Source organism: Pteropus alecto, unplaced genomic scaffold (genome assembly GCF_000325575.1).
Source record: "Pteropus alecto unplaced genomic scaffold, ASM32557v1 scaffold139, whole genome shotgun sequence".
Classification (NCBI taxonomy): domain Eukaryota; kingdom Metazoa; phylum Chordata; class Mammalia; order Chiroptera; family Pteropodidae; genus Pteropus; species Pteropus alecto.
The window spans coordinates 4965238-4974064 of record NW_006443567.1 but is presented as its reverse complement, the minus strand read 5'-3'; the positions used below and the strand labels follow the sequence as shown (position 1 = coordinate 4974064).

General features: G+C 39.5%; 1 pseudogene; it reads left to right on the top strand.

Annotated features, from left to right (window-relative positions):
• The window catches only part of LOC102889953, a 117230-nt pseudogene that overhangs the window by 92972 nt on the left and 15431 nt on the right, over window positions 1–8827 (top strand).

The following is an 8827-nucleotide window of genomic DNA, read 5'->3' as shown; positions in this document are numbered from 1 at the left end:
ACTCATCTCAAATAATGTATTCTTTTCCGACTGGTTCCCTTTTATAATTTCCATTTCCATTTTTATGTTTTTTATCTCTTTGTAAAAGTTCTCACTGAATTCATCTACACTTCCCTTAAGTTCATTGAGCATCTTTATAAGCAGTGTTTAAACTCTGCATCTGTTAGATTGCTTGACTCCATTATTTCTAGATCTCTGTTCTGTTCTCTTATATGGTTTCTGCTTCTTTGTTTTCCCATTTTGGCTGCCTCTCTGTGTCTGTTTGTATATACTAAGCAGAGCTATGAAGTCTCCCAAACTTATTAACATGGCTTTGTGTAGTTGGTGTCCAGTGGTACAGTCCTGAGAGGGATTCAGCTGCAGGCCAAGTTTAACCCTAGCTTGGGCCCTTTTGGGCCCATCAGCGAGAAATCCACAGATGCTGTGCTTTTAGTTGCCTCAAAAAGCCATGCCAGAAACCAAGGTCAGCTGCCATCAGTGTGAGACTTGGTGCTACTGAGCAAGTGGAACAGGACTCTCTGAGGATACAACTGAATGTAGCTTGGGTAGGGCCAACTGAATGTAGCTTGGATAGGGCCGTGAGTTGTGGTAGGCGAAGTTTCAGGGAATCCTGTGGGTGGAGCGACCTCTGCTTTTCAGTTTGATGAAGTTTCAGCTATGGTGCTGCGTCTGCACCCTGGGAGAGGGAGAGGGCTCAACAGAGGAACAATGGATACCACCAGCACTTCTGCCCAGGAAAGAGCCTCACCTCTGGTCCTCACTCCTACAACTCAGTGTCCCCTGTAAGTCCTTCATGACCCACAAACAACCTACCTGGCACTGGTTCTAAGAGCAAGCAGATCCATCACGGCAAATGTTCGGTTGTGGACATGGCCCCTTTAAGAGGAAGATCTGCCAAAGTTGGCTGCCACTCCATAGCCTCTGTCCCACTTAGCTGCTAGAGACTGGGCATCCTTGTGTCTTCGCCCCCTCCAACCTCCAACATTTGCAAGGTGATTTATTATTTCTCTCTCTAGTCGTAAGGCTTCTGTTCATCTATAACCCAGGTGATTCTGCTTGTTGTTTGTGCCACATTTCTGTCACAACTTTCATGTGGTCACAAGGCATGATGAACAAAGCTTCTATTATCTATGCCATTTGCCTGCTCTCACTCTGCCCATTTTAAAAATTAATTATGGCAACATTGGTTAATGAAATTCAGTATGTTTCAGCTGAACATTTTAACAGTAAGGCATATATATATTTACATTGTGTGTTTACCTCCCATAGTCAGATTTCTTTCTGTCACCACATATTTGACCCCTTTTACCCTGTACACCTGCTCCCTCCCCCCAACCCTCCCCTCTGGTAACTACTAGTCTACTGTCTATGAGTCTCTGTCCTGTTCGTTTGTTGCTTTTAGGTTTATATCCCACATATAAGTGATAAAATGTGATTTTTAAACTTTTTTTTCCGGCTTATTTCACTTAACATGATTATCTCGACATCCATCCATGTCATTGCAAATGGCCATATTTCATCTCTTCTTATGAAGTTGAATAATATTCCATTGTATATATCTACCACAGCTTCTTTAGCCAATCATCTATTGTATGACACTTCAGTTGTTTCCATGTGCTGGCTACTGTGAATAATGCTGCTATGAACATCAGTGTGCAAATGTCTTTTTGGATATGAGTTTTCAAGTCTTTGGGGGTAAATACCCAGTAGAGGGATTGCTGGATCACATGGTAGATCAATTCTTAGTTTTTTGAGGGACCTCCATACTGTTTTCCATAGTGGCTGTACCACCAGCAGTGTATGAGGGTTCCATTTTCTCCACATCCTCTCCAATATTTGTTATTATTTGTCCTGTTGATTACAGCTATTCTAACAGTTGTGAGATGGTATCATTGTGGTTTTGATTTGCATTTCCCTAATAGCTAGCAATGTTGAGCATCTTTTCATATGTTTGTCAGCCATTTGTATGTTTGGGAGAAGTGTCTGTTCAGGTACTCTAAACATTTTTTGATTGTATCATTTGTTGTTGTTGTTGTTATTGAGTCGTATGTGTTCTTTGTATATTTTGGATATTAGGCACTTACCAGAGGCATTGCTTGCAAATATATTTTCCCATTTGGGAAGCTGTCTCTTTACCTTGTTGATGGTTTCTTTTGCTCAGCAGAAGCTTTATAGTTTGATGTAGTCCCAATAATTTATTTTTGCTTTCACTTCCCTTGCCTTTAAGGTCAAATTCATAAAACCCTCTTTAAGCCCAAGGTCCTTGAGTTTTGTTGCTATGTTTCCTTCTATGCATTTTATTGTTTCAGGTCTTATATTCAGGTCCTTAATCCATTTTGAGTTAATTTTGGTGTGTGGTGATAGACAAGAGTCTAATTTCATTCTTTTGCCAGTGGCTTTCCAGTTTTCCCAGCATCATTTATTGAAGAGGCTTTCTTTTCTCCACTGTATGTTTTTGGCTTTTTTGTTGCAAATTATTTGCCCATATAAACAAGGATTTACTTCTGGACTCTCAATTTTGTTCCATGGTCTGTGTGTCTGATTTGCAGCCAATACAATGCCATTTTGATTATTGTCACTTTGTATTATAGTTTGAAGCCAGGCGGAATGATGCCTCTAGCCTCATTCTTTTTTCTCAGGATGGCTTTGGCAATTCGTGGTCTTTTGTATTTCCATACAAATCTGATGGTTTTTTGTTTTATTTATTTAAAAAATGCCAATTGGATTTGATGGGGATTGCATTAAATCTGTATAATGCTTTAGGTAATAAGGTCATTTTAACTATGTTGATTCTTCCAATCCAAGAACACGGAATATCTTTCCATTTCTTTGTACCTTTTCGATTACTTTTAATAGGGTCTTATAGTTTTCATTATATAGGTTATTTGCATATTTCGTTAGATTTTTTCCCTAGGTATTTTATTCTTTTTGTTGCAATTACAAAAAGAATTATTTTTTCAACTTCCTTTTTTGACACTTCATTATTAGAGTATAGGAACACTATGGATTTTTGAACATTGATTTTTTATCCAGAAACTTTACTGTATTTGCTTGTTGTTTCTAGTAATGTTCTTGTGTAGTCCTTAGGGTTTTCTATATAGAGAATCATGTCATCTGCAAATAGTGACAGTTTAACTTCTTTGTTTCCTATTTGGATGCCTTTTATATCTTTCTCTTGCCTGATGGCACTTGCTGGGACCTCCACTGTTATATTGAATAACAGTGGCGATAGTGGACAGTCTTGCCTTGTTCTTGATCTTAGAGGAAAATTTTTAGTTTTTCGCCATTAAGTATAATGTTGGCTGAGAGTTTGTCTTAGATGGCCTTTATTATGTTAAGGTTCTTTCCTTCAATACCGATTTTGTTAGGTGTTTTGATGATAAATGAATGCTGTATTTTGTCGAAGGCTTTTTTGCATCTACTGATATGATCATATGATTGTTATTTTTTCAATTGTTTATGTGGTGTATGACATTAAACGATTTGCATTTGTTGAACCATCCCTGTGCCTCTTGGATGAAGCCCACTTGATCGTGGTGTATAATCTTTTAAATATGTTGCTGTATTAGGTTTGCTAGTATCTTATTTAGGATTTTTGCATGTATGTTCATGAGAGATATATATCTTTTTGTGTGTTATCTTTACCAGGTTTTGGTTTCAGGGTAATACTGGACTCAAAATGAATTAATGCCTCCTCTTCAATTTGTTGGAAGAGTTTGAAGAGAATAGATAGGTATTAAATCTTTTTTCAATGTTTGGTAGAGTTCACCAGTGAAGCCATCTGGTCCTGGACTTTTGCTTTTTGGTAGGTTTTTGATGATTGTTTCAATTTCCATACTGCTGATCGGTCAATTTAGATTTTCCAATTTTTCTTTCTTCAGCCTAGGAAGGTTTTATCTTTTTAGTAAGTATTGGTCTATTTCTTCTAGGTTGTTAAAATTTAGTATTTTATATATTTTTATAGTATTGTTGTATGATTCTTTGTATTTTTGCGATGTCTGTCATAATTTCTCCTTTTTCATCCCTGATTTTGTTTATCCGTGTCCTTTCTCTTTTTTTCTTTAGTAAGTTTAGCCAGGGGTTTGTCAATTTTATTAACCTTCTTAAAGTACAACCTCTTCATTGTATTTATTTTTTTTCTATTTTTTCTTTTTAATTTCATTTATTTCTGCTTTAATTTTGATTATTTCTTTCCTTCTGCTGACTTTAGACTTCATTTGTTATTCCTTTTCTAGTTTTTATAAGATGAAGCATTAGGTTGTTTATTTGGGCTTGTTCTTGTTTTCTGAGTTAGGCCTGTAATGATATGAACATTCCTTTGTTAATGCTTTTTCTCTGTCCCAAAAGTTTTGATATGTAGGACTATCATTATCGTTTTTCTGTGTATCTCTTGGTCTCTCTTTTTTTATTTCTTCTCTAACCCAGTCATTCTTCAGTAGCATGTTGTTTAATTTCCACGTATTTGTGGTTCTTCTACTTTGTTTTTTCAGTCGATCCCTGCTTCAAAGCATAATGATCAGAGAAGAAGTTTGGTATGATTTTAACCCTCTTATATTTGTTGAGGCTATCTCTGTGTCCCAGTATGTGGTCAATCCTTGAGATTGTTCCTTGCTCACCAGAGAAGAATGTATAAGCAGCTGTTTTGGGATGAAAGGCTCTGTAAATGTCAATTATGTTTACTTGGTCTCATGTGTCACTTAAGGATGTTATTTCCTTACTGATTTTCTGTTTAGATGATCTGTTAATATCTGATGGATGATAGTGTTTTGATTTGTTTCTCTTTTTAGTTCTGTTAGTAATTGCTTTATATATTTCGAAGCTCCCTGATTGGGAGCATTGATATTAACAAGTGATATGTCTTCTTGGTGCATGATTCCCTTTATCATTATGAAGTGTTCCTCAGTATCTTTGTTTAGCTTTTTTATTTTGAAGTCTATTTCATCAAATATTAGTTCTGGTACTCTCGCTTTTCTCTGAATGCCATTTGCTTGAAACATCATTTTCCACCCTTTCACTTTGAGTCTGTATTTTTCTTTGGAACTGAGATTTGTCTTCTGGAGGCAGCATATGGTTGGATTTTGTTTTTTGATCCAATCTGAATTCCGTGTCTTTTTATTGGTGAATTCAGTCCATTTACATCAATTGCAGTTATTGAAATGTGAGCTCTTCTTATGCCACTTTATCTTTTGCTTTCTGGTAGCTGGGTGTTTTCATTGCTTCCTTTTTCCTTATATGTCTGTTTTTGATTTTGGTTGGGTTTTCTGGGGTTTCCTTCTTGTCCTTGTTTTATGTTGTATACTTCTGAATATTTGTCGTGTGGTTGCCATTAAGAATATGAAAAGGATATTTATATACATACAGTCATCCATTTTCTTCTGCATGCGCCTTATCTCCATTCTCCTTTGTGAATTTGGATCTTTAAATTTTCCCCTTTTCAGTCATTGTTGTCTCAATTTATCTCTATGTATACTGAACTTTCATTGCTGTCTTGCTATAGCAAATCTCTTCTTATTGCTTAAGCTTATAATGCCCTTTTCTTAGTAAGGATTGCACTCCCCTGCTTCTATCTGCTTGCAAGCCGCCTCACTCATAGTTATGGTTTTTGTTTTTGTTTTTGTTTTTGTTTTTGTTTTTGTTTTTAGGTGAGCTGTCCCTTTTCAGTATTTCCTGTAATGCAGGCCTCCTGGTGGAGAATTCTCTCAATTTTTGTACATCTGGACTGGTCTTTATTTCTCCTTCACATCCAAAGGAGAGATTTGTTGGATACTTTATTCTTGGTTGATAGTTTCTTTGCTTTAATAGTTTGAATATTTGATTCTACTCCTTTCTAGCTTGTAAGTTTTGTTCTTAGAAGTCCAACAATAATTTAATGGGTTTTCCTTTATAGGTTATCATCTTCTTTTCCCTGGCTGCCCTGAGAGTTATTTCATTGTCTTTTATTTTTGATAATTTTAATAAAATGTGTCTTGGAGAAGGCCTTTTTGGGTTGAAATAATTGGGTGTTCTGTTGACTTCTTGAATTCCAAACTCCAGCTCATTCCTTGCATTTGGGAAATTCTCATCAACTGTTTTTTTCAAAATACTTTCTGGTCCCTGATCCTTTTCCTCTCCTTCAAGAATTCCCATTATTCTTATGTTTTCTCTCCTGATGTTTCAGCTAGTTCTTGTGTTTCTCTTTCACATTCGATATCACTGATCCTTTGCTCCATTTGGTCGACTCTATTTCCCCAGCTATCTATTTCATTTTTCAACTCTTGCAGTGTTGTTTGTTTGTTTATTTGTCGGTTTGTTTTTATCTCCAGAAGATCTATTCTGTTCTTTCTGAGGGATTCAGTCTCCATGCTCTGCTCATCTAGTTGTTTTTTTAATTCCTGAAATTGTTGATATGATCCATTTCAGATCTCACTGAGTTTTTTCAGAAGTACCATCCTGAATTCTCTGTCACTTATGTCACATATTTCTGTCTGTAAGCTTATTTTCTGGAGATTTTTCTCTTTCTTTCTGAGATGCCTTGTCACTTTGGTTGTTCATGGTGATTAATAAAGTATTTCTCTGCTTGGACATTAATGTATTCTGCTTTTTTGTTCCCCCAGAAAGAAGATTTATTATATAAAGGTCTCTTTAACCTATTGCAATGAAGGCATTTTTCTTTTGTTTTTCAACACGTGGCATCTAAGCCTCTTGATCCCTGCTTTATATAAAGCCTTAATAATGCTTTTTTTTCCTTATAGATGTTTAATCATGCTCACTACCCTCAGTTTCAGTCCCTGTCAGTGTTAGCAATAGTTTTGTTAACATTTTCTCTGATTCCTCTGGTGCTTTGTGGTGTTCGGTCTCGGAGATATGGTGGGGAGAGGCCCTCTGGGTTGAGGGATGGGGACTGCAGCTCAGTCTCGATTTTGCTACCGGTGCTGGTAAAAATCAACTGCTGTTTCTCTGCTGTCCCCGCTTCTCTGCTTTCTGCGCTGATGACCGGGCACTGCCACCAGCAGCTTGGAGCTCACAGCACTCCCATGCTGGTCTGTTCAGGGAACTTGCCATACCTACCTTCTCCCTCCTCCTTCCTCCTACAGAGAGCTCTGGCTTTGAGAGGCAGCTCTTTTGTTTCACCCAGGCCACTGCCCAACTCCTGGTGTTCTGACCTGTGGTAGCTCTTATGCGCAGTTCCCATGCTCATACTTGCTGGTGTGCAGTTTGGGTGTTTTTTGTTGAGTTTTAGATGTTCAACTTATTTTTGTTTCATGGGGAGAGATCTGGGGACATCTCTCACTCCGCCATTTTTTGGACGTCACTTTTTTTAGTTTCTTTTTGGAGTCTTCTTACGTTTTTGCATTTGGGATATTTTTTTTTCCCTCTTATTTTGTCTACCTCTCTGTATTTGTTTCTATATATTAGGTAGTTCTCCTGCATTTCCCAGTCTTGGAATGGTGGCCTTATGTAGTAAGGGTACTGTGGGACCCAGTGTTGCAGTTTCCCTGGTCACCTGATACGGATGCTTCAGGAGTGTCCCTTGTGTGGGTTGTGTATGCCCTCTTGTTGTAGTTGAGCTTTGATTGCTTTCGGCACTTCAGTGGATGAGATTGACCCTCAGGCTTACTGGCTGTGAGGATTAGCCACCACCATAGAGTGCAAGCTGCTGTGCTGGGGCTTATCTTACAATGCAGGATTCGTTCAATGGGCTCTGGTGCCTATGGAGACCACTCTTTGGGTGTGCCACTTTTGAGGCTAATTGGGCTCTGTTCTATTTTGGTTTGAAGCTGGCCACCAGGTGTGCTTGTTCTGGGATCTCTTGGAATTGGCTCCTATGTAGGCCAAGGTCAGCTGCTGCCTGTGAGTGGTCTGGGTCTATCTGGTAGGAACTACAAAGCAAACTGCAATTGCTCACTTCTTATACTGGGCCTAGAGGTGCTGGGAGAGGCCAGGCTGCAAATTAAGGCTGGCTGCCACTGGTATCAGGCATGGGGCAACTCAGCAAAAAGCTCAGATAACCCCTAGGCCTGCCACCACCTGCCAGCTATTCATAAGGCTCAGTCACTGAATGAGCTGTAGGTGGTACTGCTGCTATGGGAGTTGACTTGGGTAGGGTCTCTTGAAGTCACCAGCATGGGGCAAGTGGTGTTCAATGAGCTAATGCAGATTCAGATTTGGCACCGGTGCTGAGTCTGGGGCCACTCTGCAAAAGTCTCAGAGCACACTAAGGCCAGCTGCCTGCTACTTGGGGGGCCCCCAGGCCCCTAAGAGTTGTCCAAGAAAAACTGCAGTGCAGGCTAATTACAGCTGCCTGCCAGCCAAGAAAAAGCCTTTGGTGGTGCACAAGTTGTGTGATAACTCCTTGGGAGGAGTCATCAGGGCGGAGTGAGCAAGGCTTATCAAGCCAAAGAGGATTCAGATTTGGCCGTGTTGGGGGAGGGCTCAGCACAGGGAAGATAAGGTCTGTCCTCCAGCTACATGGGAGGAGGGTTCAATACAGGGACATTGGTGGCTTTCCTTCCAGCCCTTGCCCTGAAGCCACACAACTCAGTCTCTCTGTATGTTTTTGACACCTCCAGAGCAGCTGTAAACTCCACCGAAGCTCAAGGTGAGGGCTTGGGAGTAAGAGAGTCTGTGTGCGAGCTCTTTAAGAGGATACCTGCATTTCCAACTGCCTTCTGTCTCACCCTGACAGATGGAATCCTGGCCAATGTTCATGGCTAGATTTTATGGGGGCTCCTCTTCTCGGCACTGTAGCTCCAAGCTGGGGACGCTGTTGTGGGGTTGGGACACTCTTACTGTTCAGGGGGTACCTCTGCAGCCAAGGTATCCCTCCTGATTTTTGACCGCCACATGT